Genomic DNA, 21,191 nt, shown 5'->3' on the forward strand with positions numbered 1-21,191 from the left:
GTATCAGGATAATGCTGGCCTTGTAGAATATATTTGGCAGCTTTCTTTCTTCCTCTGTTTTTTGGAATAGTTTGGGAAGAGGGATTAATTCTTCTTTAAATGTTTGGTAGAATTCATCTGTGAAGCCATTTGGACCCAGACTTTTGTTTTTGGGAGTTTTTTGATTACTGATTCAATTTCATTTCTAGTAATCAGTCTGTGTAAATCTTCTGTTTTTCCTTGGAAGGTTATATATTTCTAAAAATGGTTGGCCAACTTGTAAACATATAATTTTTTATAATATCCTCTTATAATCCTTTGTATTTCTGGGGTGTCAATTGTTATTTCTCCTCCTTCATTTCAGTGTTTTTTTTTTAATCTGAGTTCTCGTTCTTCTTTTTAAAATGATCTGGTTAAAGATTTAAAAATTTTCTTTATTTTTTCAAAACCCAGCTCCTGGTTTCATTAATCTGTTCTTTTTTTTTTTGTCACTATTTCATTTATTTCTGCTCTAATCTTTATAATTTCCTTCCTTCTACTGCCTTTGGGCTTTGTTGTTCTTCCTCTTCTAGCCCCTTTGGGTGTAAAGTTAGATTAACATTTCTTCTTGCTTCTTCAGGTAGGTCTGTATTGCAATAATCTCCCCTCTTGAAACAGTTTTTTTTAATCCCCAAAATTGTGGACCATTAGGTTTTCATTTTCATTTGTCTCTATGTACTTTTATTTCCTCTTTGGTTTCCTGATTGACCCATTCATTGTTTTTTATTAAACATTACATTTTAGCATATACTATATAATTTTATAATATGTAGGCTAACTTTTTGCATTTTATGTAATTTATCCTATTTTTAAAGAAAGCTGTGTTGGATGCATAAATATTTACAATTTTTATATCCTCTTACTGGACTGTCCCTTTACCATTACATACTGTCCATCTTTGTCTCTTGTTACAATCTTTCTCTTAAAGTATATTTTGTCCAATATAAGTACTGCTACCCCAGCCCTCTTTTTGCTTCAATTTACATGGTATGTTTTTCCATCCCTTTACTTCCAGTCTGCAAGGGTCTTTAGTCTGAAGTGAGTGCTATGTGGGCAGCATATTGGTGGGTCTTGCATTCAGTTACTCTACACCTTTTGATTGGGACATTTAGTCCATTTACACTTAAAGTAATTATTGATAGGTATGTACTTATTGCCATATTGTTACTTTTTTAGGGTTGCTTTTGTAGCTCCTTTCTGTTCCTTTCTTTCTCTTTTCCCTGGTGATGATGTCATTCTTTAGTAACATGCTTACATTCCTTTCTCTATTTTTTGCATATCTACTAGAGATTTTTAACTTCTGGTTACTATTTGGTTCATATGTAACATCTTATGCACAGCAATCTATATTAAGTTGATGGTTACTTAAGTTTGAACACACTCTAAAAGCACTAAATTTTTACTCCACTCCCTGGCTCCATGTATTAGGTATATGCGATGTCATTGTTTACATCCTTTTATCTCATGAATCCCTGGCTAATTTTTATAGATGGACACTGCTATTTTACTGCTAATTTTACTGCTTTTGTGTTTCCTGCTTCTCTTACTCCTGCTTATGGTCTTTCCTTCCACTCAAAGAACCCCCTTTACAGTGTTGATGAACTCCTTTCACTTTTGTCTGGGAAACGCTTTCTCTCTCCTGCTATTCTGAATGGTAGCCTTGTTGGATAGAGTATTCTTGGTTGCAGGTGTTTTTCCTTCCAGTTCTTTGAATATATCATGCCAGTCCCTTCTGGCCTGCAAAGTTTTTGCTGAAAAACGTTTCAGCTGATAGCCTTATGAAATTTTCCTTGTAATTGTTTTCTTTTCTTCTGCTGCTTTTAAATCTCTATCACTAATTTTTGCCATTTTAATTATTATGTGTCTTGGAATGGCCCTCCTTGAGTTCATTTTGTCAGGAGCTCTCTGTGCCTCCTGGAGCTGGATTTCTGTTTCCTTCCCCAGATTCAATAGGTTTTCAGCTATTGTTTCTTCTAATAAATACTCCGCTTCCTTTTCTCTCTCTTCTCTTTCTGGGATCCCTATAATGCAAATGTTATTATGCTTATGATATCACTGAGTTCCCTTAACCTGTTGTCATTTTTTATTATTCCTTTTTTCTTTTTGTTGTTCAGTTTGGTTGTTTTCCATTACACTGTCTTCTAAGTCACTGATCCATTCTTCTGCCTCCTCTGATCTACTACTGATTCCCTCTAGTGTGCTTTTAATTTCCACTATTAAGCTCTTCATCTCTAGTTGGTTCTTCTTATATTTTCTATCTCTTTGTTGAAGGACTCAGGGAGATCCTCCATCCTTTCTCAAGTCCAGTTAGTATCTTTATGACCATTACTTTCAATTCTTTATCAGGCATACTGCTTATGTATATTTTTTAGCTCTCTTGCTGCAGTTTTGTCCTATTCTTTCATTTGGGACATATTCCTCTGTCTCATTTTGTTTAACTCTGTGTTCTTTTCTATATGTTAGGAAAGTTGGCTACATTTCCTGATCTCGAAAGTAATGGCCTTATGAAGAAGAGGTCCTGTGGTGCCCTGGAGCACAATGTCTCCTGTTCATCAGAACCAGGTGTTTCAGAAGTGTCTCCTATGTGAGTTGCATGCACGCTACTGTTGGCTGCAATGGCCCACTTTGCCTTCTGTGGGTAGGGTTTGGTCTGTATGCTGTTAAGGAGCCAGTCTGCAGCTGCTGTGGGCTTGGAGTTGGGCAGTATCAGCAGTCAAACCCAAGGCCTGCCTTCAGGCTATTTGCAAAGGCTACAGATGCACTGACTGACAGGGCACTCTCTGCACTGCCAATTATAGGGTTCAGCAGCTAGGGCTACAGATAAATGGGTGTGTGTGGTTATCTTCCCCTCTCCACATGGCAGTAGTTACTTTGGAGTGGCACCAGCCACTGCTAGGGCTGTTTATAGACTGGCATGTGAAAGAAGCCACTCAGAAGGGATGCCTGCTGAATAGGGCAGGTTGGATGAAACAGATCTGCAGAACATGGGGACAGAGCATGTGGTGTGAGCGTCCACTGGTTCCCACAAGTGTCCTGGGATCTAGGCTAGAGAAAGGGAGTGCGAAGAAAATGGTACCTATGGGTCCTTTTGTTCTTAGAGAATTCTCCTAAAGATCCCTGCTGGTCCAACACACGTTCTGAGATTACTAAATAAATCTCATTCATGTACACCCCAGGGGTTTTCAAACTGCTGCTTCTATGCTGTAACTTGGTGGAGTTATTTGTTATCCTAGTTCTTTGAGTGCAGGGACTCAGTTTCCTGTCACCTTCCAGCTCTCCCAGAGCTAAGCCTGTTGATATTTAAAGTACTCACAGTTAAGCCTCACTGATTGTTAAAAACAAAAAATCAGTTAAGCGCTACTGGTTTTCAAAGTCAAATATTATTGGGACTTATCTTCCCACTGCAGGTCCCCTATGTCTGGAGCGCCTAGTGTGAGGTCTGCTCCTCTCCCTTCCTGGGGACTGTGGTGTCCTTCTAATTTGTGGTTAGTCTCCCGGGAGCTTGGTCCCTGACCGATGGTATCTCCACCTCTTCTATCCTTTTTGAGGTATCTTCCTCTCTATCATTAACTGTGGAAAGTCTGTTTTGCCAGTCTTTGGGTCATTTTCTGGATTGGTTGTGCTGATCTGGCTATTACCTAGGTGTCCATGGAATGAGGTGGGCTTAGGATCCTCCTACTCTGCCATCTTCCTGGAAGTCCTCCCCTGCTCTTTTTTGACACTAATAAGCATAAGAAATCTTCAGCAGAGAGAGGAAAAGAAAAATAACCATTATGAAATACAATCAAAACATTCTGTTCTCCATAACAAAGGCCTGCCCTCAAGAGAAATTACTTTACTGGACAACTTGAGCCCCCTCTATCCTTCTTATTTCATCAGGGGAGGAAAAACAAAGCTAAAAAAACAATTCTGAAGCCAATCAGGCACAAACACTCCTCAAATTTAACCATAAGGTTATAGACTGTTTCCCCTCCCCAATACTGACCGTCCCATCAAAAGGCTCCAGTAGAATGACAGTGGATTATAAATGAGAGCAGGAAGACACCAACTCTATTTAAAAAGAAATTTACAGGGAAACCCAAAGATAACAGGGGAGACAGAAACAAGAACAAGAGAGGAAACTGAAGCCTAATACCTACATCTACAGTAAACATTAAACACAACCTAACTCCTAATTAAATAAACATAAAACCTCATCCTAGAAGTCTGTTTTCCTCAGTTCCTTTTAACCAATACATCGTATCCAGCTTTCAACAAAGAATTATAAGGCAGGTTGAAAGTCCTGAATAGAAACAGTCCAAAGGGACAAAGCAAGTATCAGAACCATATTCAGTATTGACATTTATATTAGCATTATCAGGTAGAGAATTTAAAATAATTATGATTAATATGTTTATCCTTGATGAATATAGATGCAAAATCCTCAACAAAATATATTAAACCAAATTTGACAATATTGTAAAAAAAATCACATAGCATGATCAATTGGGATTTATTCCAGGGATGCAAGGACAGTTCATCATCTGCACATATATGTGATACATTACACTGACAAAATGAAGGATAAAAACCATACGATCATTCTATAGATAGAAAAAAAGCATGACAAAATTCAACATCCATTCATGACAAAAAGTCTCAACACATTAGTTATAAAGGCTATATGCGACATTCCTAGAGGTAACATCATACTCAATGATTAAAAGGTGAACATTTTTCCTGTAAGATCAGAAACAAGATAAGGATGCCCACTCTCACCACTTTTATTCAACATAGTAGTGTAAGTCCCAACCAGAACAATTCTATAAGGAAAAGGAGAAAAAACAAAAACAAAAACAAAACAAAAGGCATCTGCGTCAGAGAGGAAATAATAAAACAGTCTCTATTTGCAGATGACATGTTTTATATATAGAAAACCCTAAAGATGTCACTAAAAACTGTTAGAATAAATGAATTCAGTAAAGTTGTAGGATGCAAAATCAACATAAATCAGTTGCATTTCCATACACTAACAATATCTTATCAGAAAGAGAAATTAAGAAAACAACCCCATGTATAATTACATCAAAAATAATAAATTAAAATACCTAGAAATAAATATAACCATGGAGGGGAAAGATCTGTACATTGAAAAGTATATGACACTGATGAAAGAAATTAAAGACAAAAAGAAATGCAAAGATAGTCCATGCTCATGGATCAGAATAATATTATTAAAATGCCCACACTACCCAAAGCAATCTATAGATTGAATGCAATCCCTAACAAAATTTCAATGGTGTTTTTCACAGAAATAAAATACACAATCCTAAAATTTGTATGGAATCAAAAAAAAAATCCAAATAGCCAAAGCAATCTTGGAGAAAAAGAACAATGCTGGAGACCTTAGAAAGGAACGAAACACTGACACATGCAAATATGCATATACAAACAAATATGTACAACTTCAAATAATTATACTAAGTGGAATCAGTGAGCTGCAAAGAACTACCTAATATATGATTCCATGTATTTAAAGCTTCCAGTAAAGAAAAAACTTGGAGGGGCGCCTGCGTGGCTCAGTCGGTTAAGGGTCCGACTTCGGCTCAGGTCATGATCTCACAGTTCGTGAGTTTGAGCCCCACATCAGGTTCTGTGCTGCAGCTCAGAGCCTGGAGCCTGTTTCAGATTCTGTGTCTCCCTCTCTCTCGACCCCTCCCCTGCTCATGCTCTGTTTTTGTCTGAAAAATAAATTTAAAGAAAAATTTTTTTAAAAAAGAAAGAAAAAAGAAAAAACTTGGAGCCAGAAAGCAGATAAGTGGTTGCCCAGTGCTGAAGGTGAAAGGCATAAAATTGAAGACTGGCTACAAATGGGCACAGAGGTACTTTCTGGGGTAATTAAAATGTTCTAAACCCAAATTTTGGTGGTAACTGCCTAACTGTCTAAATTCACTATAATTACTGAATTGTACACTTAACAATACGTGAATTTTATGTATTAAATTATACATAAAGCTGTTAAGAAATATTTGAAGAGTTTTCTGGTGGAAAAGAGAATAAATCCTTCCATACTTTTCAAGTACAATGAATTTTCAGAGACAATAATTCTAGGGAGTTAAAATTTTAGCCAATATGAAGAAGTACATACACCAATAATCAGTTATTCAATAGGAATACTATGGATTCCCAAAGCAAGCACAATGGTACTGCTGGTTGGACAACCCAACAGACATTCCCAGTTTCTTCTTCTTTATCAATGTAACTAATGTAGGGTTTTCAAAGTGACCTGCTGGATAGTTTGTTATCTGCAGTTAAATGAATCCCAATGGAGAAACCTACCTTTCAAAAGAAGTAGTCCTAAAATGCTGAAAAACTTTCTGCCAGCGAAGGTGTGAATTATTCCTATTGGAAAGAGAGATTGATATAATTAGTTGGTTAAATTTTTTAAAAATTAATCATAGGTTTTGAAAAATATGTGCATTATGTATGTTTTCTGAATTAAATAAAAACCATGATCACTGTGGATATATATACATTTCACAAAGCAGAAATACTCTTTGATTTTTGCCGTTTCACCTTATGTACACACACAAGTATGTATACACACACGCACGTACAAACACACACACATACACATACTTTTTGTTCCCTGGGGAACTATGAAAATCAAAGTAGGAGACTACTTTTACTAGAAAATGAAAAGTACACAAAAGTGTTGAGATTTGGCCTCTACCCTCAAGGTGCCAGAAACACCATCTTTGTAGAGGCAGGTGAACACACTGAAGCAATGAGCAGATAGTAGACCCTGTACAACTAAACCATAAATTGTAGCATATAAATACAGTTCAATTCTGTAGAAGCCAACCCATAGATGGCTTTATAACAACCAGGATTTAAAAATCCTACCTGATGGTTAAAGCAAGCAATTGACTGAACACTCACACCCAAAACACAGTTATTTTGATAGATGCTAAGTAGTCCTCTGAAGGCTTTTGACACCAACATGCTATTAGATAATACCCATCAGATGATTTCATTGGAACAAGAGAAATTAGTCATTTAAAACAGGCTCTCCAAGATCATTATGAAATGTGCAGATTCCACAGTGGATTATTTCTTAAATTTCACTCTTCTCTAGTGTCTATATGTGAGACATTAAGGAGAAAGACTTGAGAGACCAACACAATTTAAGTGCTGCTATAATGTCAGTATCACAATTGGATTTTTTTCCTGTACATTTTTCTATCTGCAGTCTTGCCTTCTGTTACTCTGGGATTTTTCAGAATGGCATAATCACAAAGACCTGTGTTTTCCAATACTGTATGGAAAAGCTCTAAGCTAAGGAGTTTTCTGAAGTCTTATAAGCAGAATTAAAGCCCTTCAACATATGCATGGGTATAATTAACAAATAATCTACTCTATGACAATACCAAGTAATAGAAAGCTTGTAAAGCAACTACAATTTTCCTGTATATCTGTGTAATGAGTACTTTATGCACAATCCTTTAATAAAAAGTTTTATCTTTGTTTAAAAAATAAAACAAAACCCAAAAATAAATGATCTACTATAAATATTTTCTCATTTGAAGCTAACTTTAGTAATCAATAAATGTAATTTGAGTTGCTTTCCTAGGAGTTCTGAGTCACCCACTCTCTTCTCCTCCCCCTACCCAGTAATGAATTTGATTTCAAGAGGTCTGAAGAGGCAGTAGGTACATGGACTCCAGGAGACAATTCGTTCCCTTGCAAAGTCAACTGTAAGCTTTGTTCCCTTAACACCATGTTCACACACCCGAGAGCTGAGAGGACCCGTCACTCCAACAAGTAATAAATGAGCTGCTAAGAGTTCATGTACTGCAAACCTTTCTCCTAGCAGATATGGCATCTATAAAGACAACTCTCACCTGCTGATAGAGAACACTTTTGAGGTGGAAACCCCTCGGAGTGGAATAAAAACCGCTCAAGGAAAATGCTTTTCTTTGTTCATGAATAATCGTCGCTGTAACAACTATGTGCCATAAAAAATAATAAAACCTCAACTCCACTGTCTTCTTTATTCAACTTCTAATTAGCACACACGGTCTGGCCTAATTACTCCCCATACCCAAGTCTAACTTTTTAGCAAACAAATCAATGTTTGGTGCCCTTTGCAAAGGAACACTGCCCATGTGCCTAGAGGTGCTTAAAGAACTAAAGCTAGAGTCACTATCAATAGAATTTTTTTTAAGTTTTTACTCTAGAGCAAAAATACTGCATGTACTTTTAAATAGTGTTTAAAATCTGATACTTTCTCTGATTCACTTCTTAAAGTTGTTCTATTTTTAAATTGCTCAGCTTGATTTTCAACCTAACAGAGCTCTATTTTGCATTCACCTTTTAAGGTATTTCTTCAAAAGCTATTTATTACCATTACTACTTCTAAACTAGTTTTACTTACTTAAAAAAAATTAAATATTTATCTGGGGGGGAAGAGGTAGAGGGAGCAGGGGAGCGGCAGAGAGACACACACACACAGAAGCTGAAGTAGGCTCCAGGCATAGAGCCCAATGTGGGACTAGAACTCACAAACCAAGAGATCATAACCTGGGCCTAAGTTGGTTGCTTAACAAACTGAGCCACCCAGGTGCCCCAAAATGGTTTTATAATCATACTATGCATTCCTTTCACAATGAACTTCCTTGCCTCCAAAATGTGTATATCAGAATTTAAATGTTAGTCACCATGGAATTTATAGATTTACTTACCTTTACTACTGAATATCAATTCAGATAACACTTCCATATATTTCTCAGAGTCAGACAAACAGAGTCAGTGAATGGCATTAATATCCTAAGATCAAAATGACCCTAGAAATGAAGAGAGGTTTTTAGCGGTTTTTGTTTGTTTGTTTTCTGCTTTGTGTTAGAAGCACAAATTTAACTTATAATGATTTAGAAATGGAAAAAAAATATACCTTCTTTATTTCATCTACAGCTGACATTTTCCTTCATAAGCTCCCATGCACTACTTAGTGAGGGAAAAAGTAGCTAGATGTGGAATGGAGTTCAAAGCTAAGTCTGATGCGACTGTTTATTCAGCCTTTTTAGAAAATGTTCAATCTGTCAATGGTTCCTTCTTGCTGTTTTTCTAAGTGAGAATCTGGCTGTCTGGAGAAAGTGGTGTCATATACATCCTGGTGAACCTGAGAGAAAGAGACCCCTTGGGCACGTGCTGGCTGGCACTTCTGGCTCTCCAGGATAATGCCCCCCTGTTGGGTGTCCTGGCAGTCTCAGCACTGGAATTTGCAGCTGGTGAACTGTTAGTCTGTTTTCTTGGCTTAGCCAGTACTTTGCATGATGCAGCCCCAGTGACAAAGGTATATTGCCCTTCTAGGGTGAGCCTCTGAGGCAAGCCCCAAGCCACTTCTCTTTGTCATGCTATATGCCCAAGTTTATTTGATGGTGCTGCACCTCCAGTTAGTGTGGGGAAACCTGTGCAGTGACCTCATCCCAGAGTCCTCAAGGGGACTTAGGTGGAAGAAAGAAGGGAAGCTCAAAGAGCTCCTTTGGCTTCAGTTACATTCATTTACATAACATGTGAATGCAAATGTTCTGGTTCTTGATATTCTGGATGCCTCAGCAACCACACCCCTGGCTCCATAGGTTAACTTAGTCTGTCATTTCCACATTGTTCTAGCCTTACTCCAAGCACATACTCCAAGATAACAATTTCTAGGATTTGCCTTTGAACACCAGAAAAATCTTAGGTAAGAGGACCTGGAAATACACCTAATAGATATAAAATAGAATCTCACTGATTTGTAATTAGCAAAGACTTCACTACAAAATTTAAGAATTTCCACCTCTGTCATTGTTCTGATAATATATACAGTAACTCACAGGCAAAGTTAATTATATCACCCAATAAGACATAAGCCTTAGGAGACAATGTAAGAAACAGAAAATAATTATTTGTAAGTAGTATATTATTCTTTTATAAGTAAAAGATTATCTAATGTGCTTGAGAATATATAAAAATGGTTTCATTCATTTAGTATATACTGAAACAACATCTGTTTGCCATGTTTATATTTATTATCAGAGAAGGCAAGTTTGTTCACTTCAAAGGAAACTAGAGACATCATAATGTACCCAGTTTCAATCACATTATAAATGACTAAAGCAATTGATAAAGTCTTCCATATTATGAATTACAAATCAACATACAATTTTTAACTCATCAAAGTAAAAATGTATACAATATATTGTTTAATATAGAATGCTGAAAAAATAAATGGAGGAGTGATTTTCTAAAATCATGTATTTTTGTAAACTCGAGACAAAGCTTCTGATGCACAATGCTTGGGCTAGGTTAGTAGTTCTTACCCTAGCAAATTCCTCTCTAGCCTTACAAAAGTGAAGGCCTTATCCTACAATGAAAAAAAGAAAAGATCCTTTATCCAGAATATCTTCAACCCCCATTAGGTTTTAGTATGTACTGCTATAACACTTAAAGCATCTTAGCAACAAGCTAAAGACGCATCAGCCAGCAAAACCATTGTTTCAAGTGGCTTTAAGAAACACAGTCCATCCATTGGTCTTAAAACTCCAGCAGAAAATGAAGCAGGTACACTTATTATCTGGACTTTAGGACTGGATCCACTATAGGACAAGACCAAGGATCATATCTGTCTCAGGCAGCCAGTATGAAAATTCTACACAGTACTTCACAAAAAGAGTGAACTAAATTCATGAGCAAAATATAGGAAAATTTCAATTCACCAAAGTGCTTTGGGAATAGGTTGTTCTCAGATGTCTAGGACTGCAGGATTAGTTAAATAAATTATGGTGCATATACACAATGTGCTATACAGTAGCCATTAAAAATCATTTTCCAGAATATTAACTGACAATGGAAGTGCTATTATGTAAAATATTATATGAAAAGCAGGTCATAAAAAAGGAGGACCAATTTTTGTGTTTTTTAAAAATATATACACAACTAGGGTGCCTGGGTGGCTCAGTAGGTTAAGCATCTGACTCTTGATTTCAGCTTAGGTCATGATCTCCCCCATTAATGAGTTACACCCCCATGTTAGGCTCAACACTGAAAGCACAAAGCCTGCTTGGGATTCTCTCTCTCCTTCCCTCTTTGCCCCTCTCCCACTAACATGCATGCATACACACACACACACACACACACACACACACACTCAAAATAAATAAATAAATTTTAATAAAATATATATACAGACTAAAAAGGAGATCAAAATGCAAACAAAGATTATTTTACAAGGCTTTTCATTTTCTTTTCCTTTTTCTGAAATTTAAAAATTTTGTATATTTATTATTTTGATAAAAGAAAATATTATAATGATAGAAAAATCAACTAATCTATTAAACTACATTTTTGGGTTACCTAGAAAGTAACCAAAGCAATTTGGGATTAAGTATTTTAGTCCATCTCTTGCTTACTAATCAATACAAACCCAATGGTCTGATGATTTTCAGTGAAATCAGTCAGCCAATCAATTTGGCAAAACACCTTTAGCATGTTTTTAATGTGATGATGTCCAAACAGTTAAGAGTTAAGTTCTTCTTTCATTCTGTGATTATAATTCAAAGCTGATAAAAAAAAAACTTGACAGAAATCTGAAACAGATGAACACAATTACATCTTTCCTTATTTAAGTATCTCATAGGAACTGCAGGTTATAAAGCTAAATATCACTCACTAATCACCAAATAAATGAAAGTATACAGGGTTTAATATCCACTGGTTCAGGTATCACAGCATGGATGCTGTTAAGTGACTAAATTCCTCATTTACATTTCTTATTTATATGGTATTTGTCTCAAAAGTTTAAATACGATGCAAATTCCAAAGAATTTGCTCTTGGATTCCTGTTGCCATGAGTTATAATGCAATGACTTTGTTTTGGGGTTTCTTTGCCATTTCAAATATGCAAGTTCTATTTAAGTTCTTACACCCATTTCTAGATTTTTTAAAAAGTTATTCCATTCACCATTTTTGAAAAGGTAAAACACTCAGGTAAGGTTCAATCATCAAAAAGTACAAATTAGCATACTCTCTCCCATGTGTACACCATCTACACAGTTCCTACCCTCCAATAGACAGCCACTGTTAGTGGTTTCTGGTTTATCCTTCCAGATATTCTTTAAATGCACACACAAGTGCAATATACATTTTTCTATTTCTTATTCTATCCAAATATTATACTTTTATTCCCCATTTTTTAAATTTAATAACCCTTCCAACCCTAATGACCCTTCCAAACTAGTTCTTTTTTAGTTGCATAGTATTCTTTTGTATGAATGTACCATAATTTATGAAACAGTACCCTATTGATAGACTTCTACGTTGTTTGCAATCTTCTGAAGAATGCTACAGTAAATTATCTTCTATATAAATTATTACCCAAATGTAAATCTTTAAGGTGAATTCCTAGAGGTTGAACTGGCAGGTCATAGAGTATGTACATTTATAACTGTTACAATTGCCAAATTGCCCTCCAAAGAGTTGTACCAATTTCCACTCCCACCAGCAATGTGTGAAAGTGCCTGTTCTCCCAGAGGCTTACCAACAACACGTTATCAAACTTTTATCTTTTGCCAAGCTGGTAAAAAAATGATATCTCAGTAGTTTTAATAGACCTTTCTCTCTTATTATGCATGATGTTGAGCATCTTTGCACATTAAAGTATCATTTTTGTTTCTCTTACAATGAAATCTCTAATAATTATTTTCTTATTGAAAATGTAGGAGCGCTTCACATTTTTGGAAAATTAGATCTTTGCAATAAAAATAAAATGTTTTTCCCATTTTGTCATCTTTCTTTTGATTTTGCACTTTTTGCCATGTATACAAAATATATAGACATTTCACATTAATATATACACAAAAACATACTCATGCTTGCACATATTGATCTTTTTTTTCCTCTTAAGGTTGCTAAATTTTGTCATCATTTACAAAGCCTTCCTTATTCTGAGATATAACTCTTTCATAAATTTTCTTTAATTTGATGTGTTTATTCATATTAAAATTTCTATACCTTTGGATTTTTCTTGGTTTACAATGTGAAGTACAAATCCAACTTTATTTTTTTCAGATGCTACTCTGTTGTCTCCTCACCTGTTTGTGAATACTTCATTTTTTCCCCACTGATTCTCACTATGCCTTGGTGGCTCAGTCTGCTGAGTATCCAACTTTTGATTTTGGCTCAGGTCATGATCCCAGGATCTGGGACAAGCCCTGAGTTGAGCTTGGCACTGACAGGCTCCACAAAGCCTGCTTAAGATTCACCCTCTGTCTCTTTCTATTTCTCTCTCTCCCTCTGCCCTTCTTCCCAGTTTGCATGCTCTGTCAAAAAAAAAAAAAAGTAAATAAAGTGAAATAAATTTTAAAAAAACAAAAACAAAAACAAAAAAACCGCAAAAAACTCCCAACAAACAAAAGTTCAGGACCAGATGGCTTCACAGGCAAATTCTACCATACATTTAAAGAAGAGTTAGGATAGGAGGCAAGACGGTGGAGAAAGAGGGAGCTCCGTACTTCCTGCCCGCATCTCTCAAACAAAAAAGGTCTGAAGCCAAAGGACGCTGAACCACCAAGAGTCTTGGAGGAAAAGAGACAGAGTCCACTAAGAAGACAGCCTCATAGGTGCATGACTGCAAATTGAGGAAGATAAAAACGGACCAGGACCCAGAGGCACGCAGGGGATGGAGCCCCCTCCGGGGAGAGATGAGGGGAGAAGAAAGAGCAGCAGAACTGTACCTGGGAAAGAGAAAAAAAACTCTGCTGGGATGGAGAGGGATCCTATCATCCCATCTTTAACCACAGGGCTTTTGGAGAGAGATCCTATCTCTAACCGATGCACTTTCTTTGGGCTGGGTACCTTGGTTCCAGTCAGCACCAGGAGGAACTGCTCCCATACTCCCCCTACTCTATCGCCGGCTAGGAATCAGCCCACCTGTGGGATTACATTTCAAGCGGTATCATTAAAGCTCAGGACTAAGATCTGGAAATGAGGGAGGCTTAGGACATAGAACATGGCCCACTTTAGCTAGGGCCGCCGCACAGGGAGCTCTGACCAAAAGAGTGATTTACAATGCTTGGTTTGAGAAGGGACTGGGGAACTGCCCTTTTTCTCCCCACAACCGCCAAGGCAGGGCCTCAGGGAGCGGCCAAGGTATCCCCAGTGGAGACAAGACCGCCTACACCAAACCACGCCCACCTACACTGGAGAGTTTTTTGTGTGGTTTTTGTTGTTGTTGTTTTTTTTTTTTACTGGAGCCCAGGGCAAGACCAACATTGACTCACTGCCATGATCAACTTTAGATCAAGTCTTGCTATTCAGATATATTTCCTTTTACTCTTTCTTATCTCTCCCCTCCATTGGACTGGGCACTCTGATTACTGGTTTGCTTAAACAGTCATGTTTAATACATTCTCTTGATGCATATTCTACACCTCCATCACTTTCTCTCTCCTCTCTAGAATACTCAGACTATATAGTTTGTCTGGGTAACATTATCTATCTCTCTTTCTCTCTTTCTCTCTCTCTCTCTTTCCCTTTCTTCCTTCCTTCTTTTCTGTCTTTCTCCTCGCCTCCTACCATAGTTTCCTTTTTTCTCTCTCTGAATTATGTCTTTTGGTCTCTCTCCCTGGTCAGTATTCAATTTCTGTTTCTCCCCACCCCTGTCATTTCTCTCTTTATATATGCTCTTTGCATATGCTCATGTCAAAAAATGACAGCTAAAGAATTCCTCAAAACAGATATAAGCAACGTAACTGACCAAGAATTTAGACCAATAGTCATAAAATTAATGGTGGGGCTTGAAAAACACATAGAAGACACCAAAAAAACTATTTGCTACAAAGATTATAGACCTTAAAAATAGTTGTGATGAATTAAAAAATGTTATAAATGAGGTCCATAATAAAATGGAGGCAGCCACTTCACAGATTGAAGAGGCAGAGAGGAGGACAGGTGTTTCCGAAGACACAATAATTGAAAAAGAGGAAGCCAAGAAAAAGATAAATTGATCCAGGAGCACGAAAGGAGAATTCAAGAACTGAGTGATGCAATCATACAGAACAATATCCATATCATAGGAATTCCAGAAGAGAAAAAAAGGGGCTGAAGGGTTACTTGAACAAATTATAGCTGAAAACTTCCCCAATCTGGGGGAGGAAAAGATACAGAAATCCAAAAGGCAGAGAGAACGCCCCTCAGACATAACTTGAATTGAACTTCTGCATGACACTTCATAGTGAAACTGGCAAAATATAAGGATAAAGAGAGAATTCTGAAAGCATCTAGGGATATAAGGGTCCTAACATACAGAGGGAAACCTATCAGAGTAGTTGTATACCTATCTACTGAAACTTGGCAGGCTAGAAAGATGGCAGGACACCCTGAATGTGATGAACAGAAAAAATATGCAGCCAAGAATCCTTTATCCAGCAAGTCTGTCACTGAGAATAGGAGAGATGAAGGTTTGCCCAAATAAACAAAAATTGAGAGAATTCATCACCACTAAACCAGCCCTAAAAGAAATCCTAAGTGACACTCTATGAGGGAAATGTTGCAAGGAACACAAGGTAGTAGAGACACCACTACAAGCATAAACCCCACAGAGAACACAATGACTCTAAACCCGTATTTTTCAATAATAACATTGAATGTAAAAGGACTGAATGCTCCAATCAAACGACACAGGGTAGCAGAACGAATCAAAAAACAAAATCCATCTATTTGCTGTTTACAAGAGACTCATTTTAGACTTAAGGACACCTTCAGATTGAAATTAAGAGGATGGAGAAATATCTATCATGGTACTAGAAAGCAAAAGAAAGCTGGAGCAGCCATACTTAGACAAATTAAACTTTAAAGCAAAGGTAGTAACAAGAGATGAAGAAGGGCATTATATAATAATTACAGGGTCTCTCCATCATGAAGAGCTAATAATTATAAACATCTATTTACCAAATTTGAGAGCACCCAAATACATGAATCAATCACAAACAGAAACAGTCTTATTGATAAGAATGTGCTTACTACAGGGGACTTTAATACGCCACTTAGAGCAATGGATAGATCAACTAGACAGAAAATCACTAAAGAAACAATGGACCTGAATGACACATTGGACCAGATGGATCTGACAGATATATTTAGAACTCTACATCCTGAGGTTAGGGAGTTCTTCTCCAGTGCACATAGTACATTCTCTAAGATAGCACATTCTGTCACATACTGGGTCATAAAGCAGCCCCCCATAAATATAAAGGAACTGAGATCATACCATGCATACTTGCAGATCACAATGTTATGAAACTTGAAATCATTCAGGGAAAAAGTCTGGAAAACCTCCAGAAAAACCTGGAGGTTAAAGAACACCCTACTAAAGAATGAATGGGCCAATCAGGCAATTAGAGAAGAAATTTAAAAATATATGGAAACAAATGAATATGAAAACACAACAATCCAAACTCTTTGGGATGCAGCAAAGGCAGTCCTAAGAGGAAAGTACATTGCACTCCAGGCCTATTTCAAGAAACCAGAAAAAGCACAAATTCAAAATCTAACAGTGCACCTAAAGGATCTAGAAGCAGAGCAGCAAGAGTACCCCAAGCCCAGCAGAAGAAGAGAAATAATAAAGATCAGGGATGAAATAAACAATATAAAATACAAAAAACAGTTGAACAGATCAATGAAACCAAGTGTTGGTGTTTTGAAAGAATAAACAAAATTGAAAAACCACTAGCCAGGCTTCTCTACAAGAAAAAAGAATCCTCAAATAGGCAAAATCATGAATGAAAATGGATTTGTTACACCCAATCCCTCAGAAATACAAGCGATTATCAGGGAATACTATGAAAAATTATATGCCAACCAACTTGACAACCTAGAAGAAATGGACAAATTCCTAAACACACACACACTACTAAAATTCAAACAGGAAGAGATAGAAAATCTGAATAGACCCATAAATAGTGAAGAAACTGAATGAGTTATCAAAAATCTCCCAACAAATAAGAGTCTGAGGCCAGATAGCTTCCCTAGGGAATTCTACCAGACATCTAAATCAGAATTAATACCCATTCTTCTCAAGCTATTTCAAAAAATAGAAATGGAAGGAAAACTTCCGGACTCATTCCATGAAGCCAGCATCACTTTGATTCCCAAACCAGACAAAGACCCAGCCAAAAAAGAGAACTACTGGCCAATATCCTTGATGAATACGGATGCAAAAATCCTCAACAAGATACTTGCAATTCAAATTCAAAAGCATATAAAAAGAATTATCTACAATGATCAAGTGGGAATCATTCCTGGATTACAGGGCTGGTTCAATATTCGCAAATCAATCAATGTGATACATCACACTAACAAAAGAAAGGATAAAAACCATATGATCCTGTCGACAGATGCAGAAAAAGCATTTGACAGCATCCTTTCTTAATAAAGACCTTCGAGAAAGTCGGGATAGAAGGAACTTACTTAAACATCATAAAAGCCATTTATGAGAAGCGACAGCTAATATCATCTTTAGTGGGGAAAAATTGAGAGCTTTCCCCCTGAGATCAGGAACATAACAGGGATGTCCACTCTCACCACTGTTGTTTAACATAGTGCTGGAAGTCCTAGCATCAGCAATCAGACAACAAAAGGAAATAAAAGGCATCAGAATTGGCAAAGATGAAGTCAAACTTTCACTTTTCGCAAATGACATGATACTCTACAGGGAAAACCCAACAGACTCCACCAGAAGCCTACTAGAACTGATCCATGAATTCAGCAAAGTCGCAGGGTACAAAATCAACAGAAATTGGTTGCATTTTTATTAACCAATAATGAAGCAGCAGAAAGAGAAATCAAGGAACTGATTCCATTTACAATTGCACAAAAAACTATAAAATACCTAGGAATAAACCTAACCAAAGATGTAAAAGATCTGTATGATAAAAACTGTAGAAAACTTATTAAGGAAATTGAAGAAGACACAAAGAAATGGAAATACGTTCCAAGCTCATGGATTGGAAGAATAAACATTGTTAAAATGTCATTACTATCCAAAGCAATCTACACATTCAGTGCAATCCCCATCAAAATTGCACCAGCATTCTTCTCAAAGCTAGAACAAGCTATCCTAAAATTTGTATGGAACCACAAAAGACCCTGACTAGCCAAAGTAATATTGAAGAAGAAAACCAAAACGGGAGGCATCACAAACCAGATTTTAGCCTCTACTACAAAGCTGTCTTCATCAAGACAGGATGGTATTGGCACAAAAACAGACACACAGACCAATGGAATAGAATAAAAAACTCAGAATTGGACCGACAAGTGTATGGCCAATTAATCTTTGACAAAGCAGGAAAGAGTATCCAATGGAAAAAAGACAGCCTCGTTAATAGATGGTGCTGGGAGAACTGGATAGCAATAGGCAGAAGAATGAAACTAGACCACTTTCTTATACCATATACAAAAATAAACTCAAAATGGATGAAAGACATAAATGTGAGACAGGAAACTATCAAAAGCCTAGAGGAGAAAGCAGGAAACAACCTTTTTGATCTCAACTGCAGCAATTTCTTACTTGACACATCCCCAAAGACAAGAGAATCAAGAACAAAAAAATGAACTATTGAGACCTCATCAAGATAAAAAGCTTCTGCACTGCAAAGGAAACAATCAAAAACACTAATAGGCAACCAACAGAATGGGAAAAGATAGTTGCAAATGACATATCAGATAAAGGGCTGGTATCCAAAATCTATAAGGAACTCACCAAACTCCATACCCGGAAAACAAATAATCGAGAGAAGAAATGGGCAGACGAAATGAATAGACACTTTTCCAAAGAGGACATCCAGATGACCAGCAGACACATGAAACGATCTCAGCATCACTCATCATCAGGGACATACAAATCAAAACCACCCTGAGATACCAACTCACGCTGGTCAGAATGGCTAAAATGAACAAATCAGGAGACTATACATGCTAGCAAGGATGTGGAGAAACAGGTACCCTCCTACACTGCTGGTGGGAATGTAAACTGGTACAACCCCTCTGGAAAACAGTGTGAAGGCGCCTCAAAAAACTAACAACAGAACTCATAATGACCCAGCAATAGCACTGTTAGGAATTTACCCAAAGGATACAGAAGTGCTGATACATTGGGGCACATGTACTCCAATGTTCATAGCAGCACTTTCAACAAGAGCCAAATCATGAAAAGAGCCTGAATGTCCATCAACTGGTGAATGGATCAATAAGAAGTGGTTTATCTATACAATGGAATACTACATGGCAATGAGAACGAATGAAATCTGGCAATTTGTAACAACATGGATGGAACTCGAGGGTGTTATGCTAAGTGAAATAAGTCAGGCAGAGAACAGATACCATACGTTTTCGCTTATAAGTGTAATAGGAGAAACTTAACAGAGGACCATGGGGGGAGGGGAGGAGGAGAAAATAGTTGGAGAGAGGGAGGGAAGCAAACCATGAGAGATTCTTGGACACTGAGAACAAACTGAGGGCTGATGGGGCTGGGGAGAGAGAAAGGGAGGTGACAGGCATGGAGGAGGGCACTTGTTGGGATGAGCAATGGGTGTTATATGGAAACCAACTTGACAATACACAATAAAATTTAATTAAAAAAAAATTTTAAATGAAGAGTTAATACCTCTTCTTTTCAAATTTTTCTAAAAAATATAGAAGAGGAAGGAAATTTCCCAGATTCATTCTATGAGGCCAGCATTACCCTGATATCAAAACAAGATATAGATACCACTAAAAAAAAGAACTACACGCCATTATCTTTGATGAACACAGATGAAAAAATTCTCAACAAAATACTGCCATATTGAATCCAACAATACGTTTTTTAAAAAATTCATTCACCAGGGGTGCCTGGGTGGTTCAGTAGGTTAAGTATCTCACTCTTGATTTTGGCTCAGGTCATAAACTCACATTTGGTCAATTCAAACCCCAAGTTGGACTCTGCACTAACAGCACAGAGCCTTCTTGGGATTCTCCCTTGCTCATGCACACTCTCCCTCTCCCATCCCCCCATCTCTCTATCAAAATAAGTAAACTTAAAAAAAAAAATTCACCATGATCAAGTGGGATTTACTTGCAAATGAATCAACATGGTACATCACATCAATAAGCAAAAAAATAAGACTCATAAGAGCATTTCAACAGATGCAGAAAAAGTATGTGATAAAGTATAACATCCATTCATGATAAAAATCCTCAACAAAGTAGGTTTAGAGGAAATATACACCAACATAATGAAGGGCATATATGAAAAACCCATAATAAACATCATACTCAATGGATATAAATTAAGAACTTTCCCCCTAAGGTCAGCAACAAAGACAAGGATGCCCACTTTCACCACGTTTATTCAACACAGTACTGGAAGTCCTAGCCACAGCAATCACACAACAAAAAGAAATAAAAGGCATCCAAATTGGGAAGAAAGAAGTAAAACCTTCACTACTTGCAGATGACATGATATTATATATAGAAAACTCCCAAAGACTCCACCAAAAAATTACAAGGACTTATAAATGAATTCAGTAAAGTCGCCAGATACAAAATCAGTGTACAAAAATCTGTTGTGTTTGTATATGCTAATAATGAAGCAGCAGAAAGAGAAATTAAGAAAACAATCCCATTTGGGTGCCTGGGTGGCTCAGTCAGTTAAGCATCCAACTTCAGCTCAGGTCATGATCTCAGGGTTCATAAGTTCAAGCCCCACAACAAGACCCCCCTAATTTTTGCTCTTTAACATTTTTTTCTACCCCTTGTTAAAAAAAATCATCACATCTAACCAAAGAAGTGAAAAATCTATACATTGAAAACTACAGAAAGGTTCTGAAAGAAATTGAAGACGACACCAAAAAATGGAAAAATATCCCATGCTCCTGGATAGGAAGAACAAATATTGTTAAAATGTCAATACTACCCAAAGCAATCTACATATACAATGCAATACCTATCAAAATAGCGCTAGCAATTCTTCACAGAACTAGAACAAACAATCCTAAAATTTGTATGGAACCAGAAAAGACCCTGAATAACCAAAGCAATCCTGCAAAAGAAAACCCAAAGCTGGAGGCATCACAATCTTGGACTTCAAGATGTATTACAAAGCTGTAATCATGAAG

The 21,191-nt window shown here is 36.9% G+C and overlaps 1 long non-coding RNA gene across 6 annotated transcripts in view; it reads right to left on the reverse strand.

The window, feature by feature from the left end:
• LOC115302889 overlaps positions 1-21,191 on the reverse strand; it is a 332,633-nt gene that overhangs the window by 230,782 nt on the left and 80,660 nt on the right. For all 6 annotated transcript variants that reach the window (XR_003913694.1, XR_003913691.1, XR_003913692.1 and 3 more), the window contains exons 2-3: positions 8,742-8,843; positions 6,337-6,399 (exon numbers count right to left, since the gene is read on the reverse strand). This is a non-coding gene — a long non-coding RNA (uncharacterized LOC115302889). The remainder of the gene's footprint in view (positions 1-6,336; positions 6,400-8,741; positions 8,844-21,191) is intronic.

The sequence above is a fragment of the Suricata suricatta genome, chromosome 9, assembly GCF_006229205.1.
Source record: "Suricata suricatta isolate VVHF042 chromosome 9, meerkat_22Aug2017_6uvM2_HiC, whole genome shotgun sequence".
NCBI lineage: Eukaryota > Metazoa > Chordata > Mammalia > Carnivora > Herpestidae > Suricata > Suricata suricatta.